We start from the raw sequence: 11993 nt of genomic DNA on the forward strand, positions 1-11993 counted from the left end.
TCCAATGGGAATGCATGATTTAGGATGTGAAGTTCCGTGTGATTCTGGCATCTGGTACTTGTCAAGGTTTATATATAGCATTTCAAACATTTGTAATGCAAACATTAACACGTATAACTCTTTCCAAATGCAGCAGGAGTAAACAATGATGACTCCCAAAAGCCCGGTTTTTAAAATAAGAGATTAAACCTGCCCTATGTTGGGTGGACTTAAAAGCACAGCACTGCTGTGTCGTAAGGAAAGTAAGCATGGCTCCAAAGAATCAATAGTGTTATTCTGTGATGCCCTTGGTTCTATAGGAAACCTACCGTCATACTTTCTCCACTCACTTGAAAGAGGAAAACCCCAACACACAAAAAGATGGTACAAATTAATTTTTCTTTTGCACCTGAGGGGGAGCACAGGCTTGTATCAAATTTCTGTTTAGTTCTAGGGGCAGAATGATTTGTCACAAGGAGTTCACGCAGAACACCGATGTTCAGCATGGGTGGCCTTCTTGGGGTGTCACAGGCAGAATGTAAGTCTGGCAGGATCTCAGGGCTGACTGTGTGGGCTCTACAGGGGCAGAGGGTAGGGATGGATGTGTCCTCTGCCTGGCCTGAGGGTGAGGGCCATCTGGATTCCTTTATCCCTCACCGCTGGCTTTAGGACTCCCCTTTCTTCTGTTCCCAGTGCTGAGATGATCATCCGGCCTGTCACTTGCTTTCATTCCCCTTCATTGTCTTCTTGAAGCTCATAAACACTCATTTTAGTGTCCTGTCCATAGCAGTTCAAAGGCACATGTTTTGACCTGAATTTATCCCTTTCTCCCTCGCAAAGCAAGCTCACCAATCCCTTAATACCCACAAACACTCATTCACTCTGCCCTCACTTTTGTCTGCAGGAAAAATTGTGTTTTCTAAGATATTATCTATGCTGATCTTAACATTCTAGAATTCTTCTTCATTTGTTTTTTTTATAAAGAACAAATTGAGAAAGAATATGTATCTAAATGTGTATGTGAACGTGTGTGTGTCTGCGAGAGAGAGAGAGAGAAAGAGCATGTTTATGTTTAAAGCTGGCTAGAGTTAAGATCTCTTCAATTACTGATGTGATATTTATGTTTCCAAGTATGTTTTAATATTGTCACTATTCTGTGTATCTACAAAGAGTATTATGCATCATGTAGTATGCTATAAATTTTATAAATAATATCTCATCACAAGGATCAACTACTCCATAACTATAATCACAGGAATAGAATGAGGGAGTCAGTATGTCAACATTGTATTGATGTGCTTTTCCAATTATGAGTCTCATGAAAAGGGGATTTTAATGCATCTTCACTTGAAATATGGCTGGTGTCATCCAGGAGGGAATGAAGATGGTAATTTATAGGATTCTAACAATGGAACAGAGAAAAAGTAAAAAAGAATATAATTGCAAACCTAGCAAGAGAAGTAGAAACATACCAAAGAGGGCTTCCCGTGAGAAGAGGATGCACGTTCCTATTAATTTGATAATAGAAATTGATTTATCAGAGAGGTAGTGTCCTGAGAACGTAGCAAAGCCAGAAAAATTCACACTCGGCAATTTGTTCATTTCATAGACTAAAACTCTGAGCTAAAGTACCTGCATTGACATTTAAATTTCCCTTAGACTGGGATGAGTCAAATGCTATTGGCTTAATGAAGAAAGGTCTTGGTCTCTTACACACAGGAATGGGACTTTTTATTTTAGAAATGGGCTGATGACTTTGTGATGCCCAGAATCCCAAAGGCTGAAGTACAGTCTGGAGCTGAAGATGTAGTTTGTATAGGTTGTCAGTTGGCAGCAGCAGATCAACAGAAAATTCATTGAACCAAGTGCTATGCCTGCCATCATAGTTAGAATTTCTATTGCTATGATTAAATACTATAGCCCAAAGCAACTGAGGGAGGGAAGGATTTATTTTCTCTCACAGCTTGGAGGCCACGTTATCGTACTGAGGAAAGTCAGGAACTCCAGACAGGGGGCAGAGAGCTCCGCTTACTGGCTTGCTCCTGTGGCTTGCTCAGCCTGCTTTCTCATAGCACCTATGACCACCTGTGGGCACCACCCACAAAAAATGGGCCTTCCCACACCCATTATCAATACAAAAAATGCATCACAGGCTTGTCCACAGGGGGAATATTTTCTCAACTGAGGTTCTCTTTTCTAAAATGACTCTAACTTATGTAAAGTTGACATAAAACTGCTAACACACCTACCCAGGGCCCACTTTCCCTGACAAGAAGCAACTTAAAAATTTGAGGGGCTAATAGATAAACACACACACACACACACACACACACACACACACACACACACATGCACACACCAAACTTACACATTGCATTTAGATTTCCAAAGAAGTACTAAAAAGGCCTTTCAAAAATTTAGAAACACAGAGTTGGGGAGACAAGGGTGCTCTCTGGCAAGCTCTATAGGGCCCCAGAGATTGATTTGTTTCCTAAAACAATTATTTAAAATTTATGTGGCCATCCTAGCTCATAGGGCATGAACCCCATTGCTTTCTTCACTGCCAAATTAGTCTGGCGTGAGTTGCCGACTGTGAGCATAAGCTGCTTGGCACCTCAGTTTAAGAGAAATTTAAATGCAGGTGAATTCATTCAGATTTTTAGTCTATGAAATGAACAAATGGTTAGTTGTGCGGTTCAGTTTTTCTGGCTTTTCTACATATTCAGAATGCTACCTCTCTGTGTCTTACTGTTTTCATCTTTAGTATTTGAAAACCCCTCCAGCCTCCTGGGGTGCGTGTGAGGCAGGAATGAGAGTAACAGGTAATAGTATCAAGGCACTTGGTGGGTGTTGGGCTTCATTAGTGTAGCTCATTGGGGGTGGACAAAAACAGACCCCAGCCTTTTTCTACTCTGTCTCAGATGAACTTCTAAATGAATATGTTTCCAGCCCAAAGGTCCTGTAATCTTTTGGAAAAACAGGAAGCTGGTTCCAGGACTGGGACACCAAACTAGGAGCCCCCGAGTCATGGAATAGGATATCTCTAGCCAAGCTTCCTAGAACTTGTTGATAATGAACCTAGGGATATGATCTCCTAGACCTATCTAGACCAGGGCTCCAGGTCTGCCCATTTAGAATAACTCTACAGCATTAGCACCACTGGATTCATTCTGTGCTGGTCCAAGGAGGACACTGGCCCTCAAGATGATGCTAAAACACCCACTGGAACGCAGGCACGGCTCCCCCTGCTCTCTGTGAACATGCTGACAGAAAGTCCAAAGAAACCTCCGTCTGCGTAGGGTCAGGCAAGCACTCTCTTTTTGAGCACAAATATCAGGGGATAAAAAGAGAACTGTAGGTAACTTTCGCACTCCAGTCAGTGCGGTTGTGCGCTCAGGGTCTCTCTCGTCGCCTCTAGCCCACCCCTAAAACACTCTTCCAGTTCCTTCTCCTCCTTCCTCCCAGGAAATTAGCTTCTAATCATCTGCTAGCGATTTCTAGGAAGCACTGCAGAAGGACGAGTTACATTGTAGAGCTGAGAGTATCAAAAAGACCTGAGTGTCGGCACTGGCTCCTCCACCGTCAGACTGTGCCGCCATGGGTAGAGTCATTAACATTTGGGGCTTCAGTCTCTCTCACTAAAAGTGAATGCTGTGGTTCACTTTCCCTTATCACAGTGTCTGACTCCGAAAAGGGCTTCTTACAGTATTGCTACTGCTCCTCATTGAGGTGGACACTATCTGTAAGATGATGCTTTGTTTTCAGTAGGGTACAGTGTCAGGCGCTTAAGAAAGCCCCATCAATAGAACACACGTTTAGCTGTAACCATCCCCAGCTGCCTGCAGGACCAAACATGCAGGCTGCAAGAATGAAGAAATCACAGGCACATACCTTGCAGATGGCATAATCACCTCGGTGTCTGGGACTGATGCCCCAACAAGCTTGCTGAGGGGTCCCCCCTGCAAACGGTTACACTTAACCACAGGTGGAAACAAGTCTCCGTTTCAGGGTTGGGAAGGCTTACTTTCTCTGGTGGAAGTCTTTCCATCATGGAGGATGTTAGAATCTTTTCTTTTCATTCAGTTTTTTCAGGGGTTCTGGGCACACAGTTGTTAAGTTCTGCATCTGTTAGTCCTGCAACTTGGACTTGATTGATTCCAATCCAGTCTGCTTTCATGTGCCTTTCTCAAACATGACAGTGGATGCAGGCAGGATAGATGGACCTCCCTTTGAAAGAGAGTCCAATGAAGAGGAAAATTTATCTTTGGGAATGTTTGCTTTGAAAGTTCTAGCAATATACAGGGCTTGCATCCTTGCATGATGGCTTTGTCCTTTCCAAAACAACACTGTTAGAAAGATATCTGGAGATCAACAAGCAGCAGTTTATGTATAACGAAAGACATATTTATTTTGCTCGATTCACCCTCTCTAGCAGTATGTCCCTCTGGAAAGAGGCATTTTCCTGTTTCAAGGGAAGTACTTCCTGGTGGCTGGTGATAAGGATTGTTCACTTTCACCATTTGTCTCCTGTGGCCTGGAGTCTGAAGAAAGCATATAGTAAGCAACAATTTGGCGTTTCTTTTGGATCATGAGTTCGTTGAACAAATACTGACTAAGGATTTCATATGTGATGCTCAGTTGGACAATGAGGCTAGGACAGGATATAGAGGGCAGTCTCTACCCTCTGAAGTCAGGTTTGAGATATCACATAAACGATAAATCAACATGCTGTAAAAATAAGGGTAAAATGGGAACATATGACAAGGGAACTAAGGCAATGGATGGCCAAAGGAGGATGGGCTGGGTAGACAATGCTGTCAGATTTAGTTGTTCCAGACTCTCCCACTGTAGCTGCATGGTGTCACTATTATTTGAGTGAAGTTTCTCTTCCTTCCTTCCTTCCTTCCTTCCTTCCTTCCATCCTTCCTCTCTTCATTTCTTTCTTTCTTCCTCTCTCTGTCTTTCTTTTTCTGTGAAAAAAGAAATTTCTGTGAAATTACTTTGATGAAGCCCTTTTGTTCAAGAGGCTCTGATTTTGATACATAGAAGCTCTCACATCTTATATCCTGAGCACCTTACTGTGGAACAGACACAGGAGATGTCCTGTAGGTGAATAAGCCCCTGTGCCTCCACAAAAACCTGAGGGGTAGGTAGATACTGGTACAATATGCTGCCTTCATGGTATACATAACTAAAGTGGAGGGACAAAGGGATTCTCCTGGTTAGTTTCTATTGGTGTGAGGAGACCCCATGGACAAAAGCAACGTGGGGAGAAGGGGGCTTATTTCATCTTATAGCTTCATCCATGCAATGAGGACAAGAACTCAGGGCTGGAACTTAGAAGCAAGAACTGATGCAGAGGCCAAGGAAAAATACTTTTTACTTGCTCAGTCTGCTTTCTTACACGTCCGATGGCCCCTGACCCTGACCTAGGGGTGGCACCACTCCCAGTGAACTGGTACCTCCAGTATCAATCACTAATTAAGAAAATGCGCACAGGCCAGTCTGCTGGAAGTTTCCTTTATTGCGGTTCCCTCTTCTCAGAAAACTCAACCATGGATCGAGCCGACAAAAACAATCAATCAAACAACAGCAAAGACAAAACAGGACAGGGATGACAGCTTTGATCAAAGTGACACAGCTGTTTGTGGCAGAACCTGGCCTTGAACCTTGGTCGCTAGACTTCAGAGCTTCAGCCTTCAACGTCAGTGATGCACAGCTTTTCCTGAGACAGCAAGCACTCTGTTGGCCTACGAGGATGTTAGAGTCAGATGTCAGCAGGCTTGAAGGTCGTTGGGAATCCATTCTTCCCTCAAAATCATCAGCTTTAAACCCAGGATGTGAAATGATATGACTCTGATTACTTGTCAAAAGCAGAGGGATCTCAGCTGCTTTTGTGGCCCTGGTTGGAGACATGATGGCCGAAAGTCCCCAAAGGATCATAGGATTACTCTCTGGTGAAGAAAACAGATATACTGTTGTCCCACACTCAAGAGGTAATGATGACCATAGATTGCAGCTTCTCAGCCCTACTTCCAGGGTAGGCCCCTGGCCAGGGTATCTTTCTGGCAAAGGAGTCTTCTGGAAGTGGAACTGGCCATGTAGACTCAGCCAGGGGTGGGTCCCGAACAGAGGATGCTCAGCTGGTACTCTAGGCAGAGGAAGGCAGGGACAGGAGTAGACTGCAGTGTTGTGAGATATTTGTTCACTGTGTGAAGATATATTGTTATGACTGGTTTAATAAAGAGCTGAATGTCTAATAGCTAGGCAGAAGGTATAGATAGGATTTCCAGGTAGAAAAGAAAAAGGAGGAGGGATCAAGGGGCAGGAGAAGCCAGGAGACATGGAGAGGAAATAAGAGATACAAGATGGAAGAGAGAATGCCATGTGAGAGAATGCAGATGAATAGAAAAGGGTTAATTTAAGTTATAAGAGCTAGTTAGGAATAAGTCTAAGCTATAGGCCGAGCTTTCACAATTAATAAGTCTCTGTGTGGTTATTTGGGAGCTGGTGGGACAGAGAAAGACTCATTCCACTGCATTCTCAGTCTACCTGCCCATAGCTCATGACCTCAGTAAAGGTCCCATGCTCTCCTCCTCAGCACAATGGCTCCCCACAACTCTGTATGTTTGCCTCATTCAACCTCTGAGAACCTTTGACCAACAGCACAATCTTGTACCCTGCAGTCTGATCCCATGCTCCTCACTGAGGGCAATGTGGCCAAACAGTGTGTCCCTTTCATTAAATCTTGATGAATTTCAGAGACTCCAAGAAACAGCACAAATCCTGTTTTCCCTTTTAAATGTAAATCAGGCCAATGGTCCTTTTAGCTATTTCCCACTCTGAGAAGTGGGAGATAGATTATTGGGAGCCTCATGGTATTTAGTAATACTCTCTGCCTGCCTTCTGAACTATGCTCGGAGTCTTGTCTGAATTATTTAAAAGACATCACAAGGACTGGAGAGTTGAAGGGAGGCCTGAGAGAGATCCCAGTAACCACGTGACAAACTGTGACCAATCGGAGAAACAAGTGAAGACAGAAAATGGGTGACATGTATTCCTCCAGGGACCACTGGTGGTACAAGAGAGAGAAAGCAATATGGTCACTAAAGCAGAGCTCACCCCATCATCTACACCAAGGAACCACAGCATCATTACACCTCTTTCTTCTTCTGTGATTCTGCAGTAGTCCTCGTTGCTAGGGTGACTGGCTCTGGGTGCCAGTCTTTGGGGCTTGGGGAAAATTCACATACTGTTAGCACTATGCTTTCGCCTTCCCTTTAACATGGTTGGTACTGCTCCTCTGGAGTGAGTAGTATTGCCACCATCTCTCCGTCTTAACCTGGAGAGTCTGACTGGCCCTATCTTTCTTTCTTCTTCCTTCAACATACTCTGAGTCACATACAAAGTAGGTAGACTTCACATGTTGTCAGGTTGTGACCTGGATACCAAACAGGATTTTATCTAACTTTGCATATCTTTTAGGCCTCCATCTCTTCCTGGATCAGGGGCAACTGAATGCTGTCTTTTCCTTTCTTCTTGGGGGAATGACAAAGAGCTTCTGTGGAAATTGTCACAACAAGTAGTCAGTCTTCCAACTAACCAGACCATGCCACGTAGAGAGAGTTGCACTGAGCTCATGGCTTCTTATACTTACTCCATTTTGACAATTGGTTTTTATTTATTCATTTAAATTGTGGATGTCAGCTCCTTTCCTATATACTCTATCATCAATTTTCCTTCTCTGCTTATAGAAGTGGGCTAAGCTGGGTTTTCTGTAGCTTGACCAATGGTTTTATGACATCCATGCCCTTCATCACTCTATGCCTGCCTGTTCCAGGGAGCAAACACTGGAATTGAGCTGTGTCTTAGAGGAGCAAATAAAGGACCTTGACTTTGAGCCCTGAAATCTGGTCCTCAGAAAACACAGACTAAAATATCTTCTAGGCCATAAAGAGTAATTAATGCAAATCTAAATATCACTTATTCTCAAGCCCTTATAAGAATTGTTTAAAAATAACAACTGAAAATTAGTAAATTGATCTTGTTGTGCAGTCTGAGGTTGGTCTTGAGCTCACGATCTTCCTGTCTTGAACTCCAAATGTGGAATTACAGACCTACTCTGTCAAAAACGACCAAGCCCTCTGCTTGATATACTCTGTTATAGCTTCCCAACAACAGCTGTTTCCGTTCTGTTTACTCGGCTCTCCTTTGGAGATGGCTGACTTGCGTAAGAATATGCTCTCTGTTCTCACTATGAATTTAACTCGTGCCCCGAGCCGTCAGGAAACATTCTTGAGGCTCTCTGGGTATTGAAACACGGGAAGATGATACAAATAGGTTCAGGCCACTAACCTGGACCGCTTGTAAGGTTAGTAGAACAGAACACCCTGAAGAAAAGTGAGATTGTTACCCTGTTGCATACCAAGGAAATCATCAACAAAGCCAAGGTTTTCATTGGCAAATCACAGAATAGTTAACTGAACCCAGCGGCAGAGTCAACATATCACATTTGTGTTTTAAAACTGCTGGCTCTGTGTGGCATGATGCAGAGGAAATGGACAGTTTCCAAAAGGCAGCGTTTCAAGGGCAGTGGGTATAAATAGCCTAACGGGGGCATATTAATAACACGGAGAAGCAACTTAGAGTTATAGAATGATTGATGCAATTAAGTTCCTAGAAATAGTTTGGGCCTTTTGCTTTCATTTGAGGGTGGGAAAGACATCTGTTCAAATAGGGTCTTACAGTTAGGCTCCTCCCCCTTAGCTCAAATCATGACAAATGCTCTGATCGCAAGAGTTATTTTTCTGATGACAGCCACAGCCTACCTTGCTGGCTGGATGTACCTGTTTGTAGCCGGTTGGGTTGGAAGAGAGAGGCTGTAAGATACCTTCCGCTGATGACTGAGGCCACACAGGTCGGTGCAATATAGAAGCACATATCTGCGATGTGTTTAAATAAAGACAGAGGGAAGAATGCACCTGTAGATGACAAGACGGACATATGAATGTGTGTTTTTCTGATCTCACACCAGGAACTGCTTCATCTCTGTGTCAGGTATGTGTTATATCCCTCAGTATGTGCACGCACAGACCCCAGGGGGATCTGAAGAGAGGAGATTGCTGTTAGCATGCAATCACCTCTAGCCACCCACCCGCCCAATGCTGGCCGATGACTTTGGGTCACAATCCACATGCTGTGGACCGTGGGTTGACCTCTCTGGGCAGCATGTGGTTTGGAAGACAAGGGCCGCGATTTTCCACTCCCAGAGGCTGTATGTTTGTGGGTAGTGGATGACTGTGGTCTCTTGATGCATACACAGCCACAAATCATTAAAAACGGAAGCCAGGTTGAGGGACTGGGTCTGAAGATTCTCCCAAATGAGCTGAAAGCACTCAGCACTGACAGCTTCTGCACAAGCCTCCACTCTCAAGGAACGCTGTGATGTGACGCTGTGGTAGCCTGAGAGGAAGAGATACTTTCTTGGTCTCCTCTCACATTCAAAAACTAAGGGGTGCAGGGGTACGTGGTTTGCAATCTGATGTGGTTGGCTGCTTGAAGGTTTTCAAAGATTCATCTCTAGGAGCAGAGAGAATGGCCATCTCCCACAACAGAAGGATTTCCAGTCATAGGCTCCACAATCCTGTTTCTTTTTTTTTCATCGCTACTTTCTTGCTCTCTTTCCCACTCTTTCCTTGGTTCTACACACATCCTTATTTTTCTCAATTCATAAAGGATTTGGGACTGTAAAGGAAAGGAAAAGAAGAAAGCACAGACTGACCGTAGAGACCAGCTTAGATGGTTGTTATTGGGCTTCCAGGTAACAAATACCCTGAAGATCAAAGACAGGAAAGACCTCCGGTCCCATTTTATTATAAAAGTGGAGGAAATAGATGACTTACTTAAGGTGTATGATTCCGTTGGTGTGTATTTGGACAATGAGTGTAACTGAGGATTTGGGTCCCCAAGATTGTGTGTGTGTGAGAGAGAGAGACAGACAGACAGACAGATAGATGATAGAGAGAGGCAGATAGACAGAGACACAGAGATAGTCAGAGATATGAGATATTTAAAATGTATAGTTAGGTACAGAAAATATCCCAAACTGTAATCCATACATCTCATGACTTTTAAGTGTAATACTATTCCATATTTCTTTAAGACATTACAGACGTGGTAGATCAGATATCACTGAAAGCTTCTGCATGGCTCTCCTAGCTCCTGCTTAGTTTAGTTTGGTTTCTAGTGCTGTGAAGAAACACCATGACCAAAAGCCACTAAGGGAAGAAAGGCTTTGTCTCCTTTTACCCTTCCACTGAGGGAAGTCGGGACAGAAACTTAAAGCAGGACACTTTCTCCTGACTTGCTTCCCACGGCTTGCTCAGCCTGACTTTTCACCCAGGACCGGCTGCTGCCCAGTAGCACTACTCACGGTGAGCTGGGCACCCCCACACCTATCTTCAGTGAAGAAAATGCCCTACAGACTTCCCTACAGGTTGCCTGACGGAGGCATTTCCTCAACTGAACGGCTTCTTCGTGGATAATACTAGCTTGTGTCAAGTTGACAAGAAACCCAAACAGTACATCTCCTAACTACCTAAAGAAAATTTTAACATTATTATTTCTGTTCTATCTGTCCACGATCCTGCGGATAAATATTCAGACTGTAAAACTGTTTTCTGTGTAAGAGCCAAATCTTCTCCCTGAGAAGGAGTGTTTAACTGCTAAAAATACATCTGACCTCACAGCACAGAGTGTGTGCATAATCACAAAGGGTACAAAGGGTACACAACCTCCTTTCTCAGGCTCCCTAGCACCCAAATCAGAGAAACAGAATTTCTTAGGAAGGCAGTCTGTAGAGGAGAGATGAAAGCAGTATGGGGCCAGGCAGCAGAAGTGGGAAAGCTGTGCTTTCCCGGGGCTAGCCTCAATCTGCTCCCTCGGGGAGTTCTGGACTACGAACATCACAACTTTGTCTCATCTACAACCAGGAGTCTGGCTATCATTCCCCTTACCTGTCAGTTGTTGGCTGCAGGACAGTTGGTGAGGGTTGGGGGAAGAAGGGGGAGATTTCCAAGCATTAGTGGTTAAAGTGGCTCCGTCAGCCATCAGCGGAGAGCAAGTCTTTGGATCAGGACAGCCATGAACGGTCAGCAGTTAGCACAGATACTGGAGTCTTATGCTGGCCCCATGAAGAGATTCCCGGCAGTGCGTCAGCTGCGTGGCCACTCCTTCCGTCCACCCTGCATTGGTACATTATGCTCGCCCTCCTCTCCTCCCCTTCCCCACTAAGTGGAGTTTATCTTCTTACTGCATCTTAGCCTGTGTTTGAAAACTTTGTTCTGGGATGTACCCTGCAGGAGAACTGAGGGAAAATAAATGGCTTCCACATCAGCAGATGCCACTTCTCCAGGGCATTGCCATCAACTTACTGTCTCCCCCCACCCCACACAGCACATACAAATTCTGCTTCTGTCACTGCATGTCAGTCCTTGCCACACTGTTTTCAGACTTAATCTATGCCAAACCTAAAGTTAGAAACCAATATATGATTGCTGTTGAAATCACATTTCTCTAGTTATTACTCACACTGAACAGTTAATTCCTTGTGTTTATGGATCAACCAGGCCTCCCTCTCATAACTGTATTGTACAGATTAATTCGCTTTCGAGTTTTATTTTTATTTTCTAGAAGCTCTATATATATTCTAAAGAGTTTATGATTTTGGTTTTTTGATTGAATTATTTTTTCCCGCTGGGTGGTGGTGGTGATGCACATCTTTAATCCCAGCACTCGGGAGGCAGAGGCACGTGGATCTCTGTGAGTTTGAGGCCAGCCTGATCTACAAGAGCTAGTTCCGAGACAGGCACCAAAGCTACAGAGAAACCCTGTCTTGGGAAACAAAATAAATAAATAAAATGTATTTTTTCCCATGTATAACTTTTTACTCTGTGGTATCTTTTGATATGTGGGAGTTTTAACAAAACCAAACTTCTCTATATCTTCTGCTTACG

The 11993-nt window shown here is 43.9% G+C and overlaps 1 long non-coding RNA gene across 1 annotated transcript; it reads right to left on the bottom strand.

The window, feature by feature from the left end:
- Positions 1-5485: 5485 nt before the first annotated feature.
- On the bottom strand, positions 5486-11178 carry LOC146895075 (uncharacterized). Its single transcript, XR_015737573.1, has 3 exons — positions 10995-11178; positions 8808-8960; positions 5486-5729 (listed from the first exon to the last, which is right to left on the bottom strand). It is a non-coding gene; the product is annotated as an uncharacterized LOC146895075 (long non-coding RNA).
- Between the last annotated feature and the right edge of the window lie 815 nt (positions 11179-11993).

This window comes from Myodes glareolus, chromosome 3 (genome assembly GCF_982192425.1).
Source record: "Myodes glareolus chromosome 3, mMyoGla1.1, whole genome shotgun sequence".
Taxonomy (NCBI): Eukaryota; Metazoa; Chordata; class Mammalia; order Rodentia; family Cricetidae; genus Myodes; species Myodes glareolus.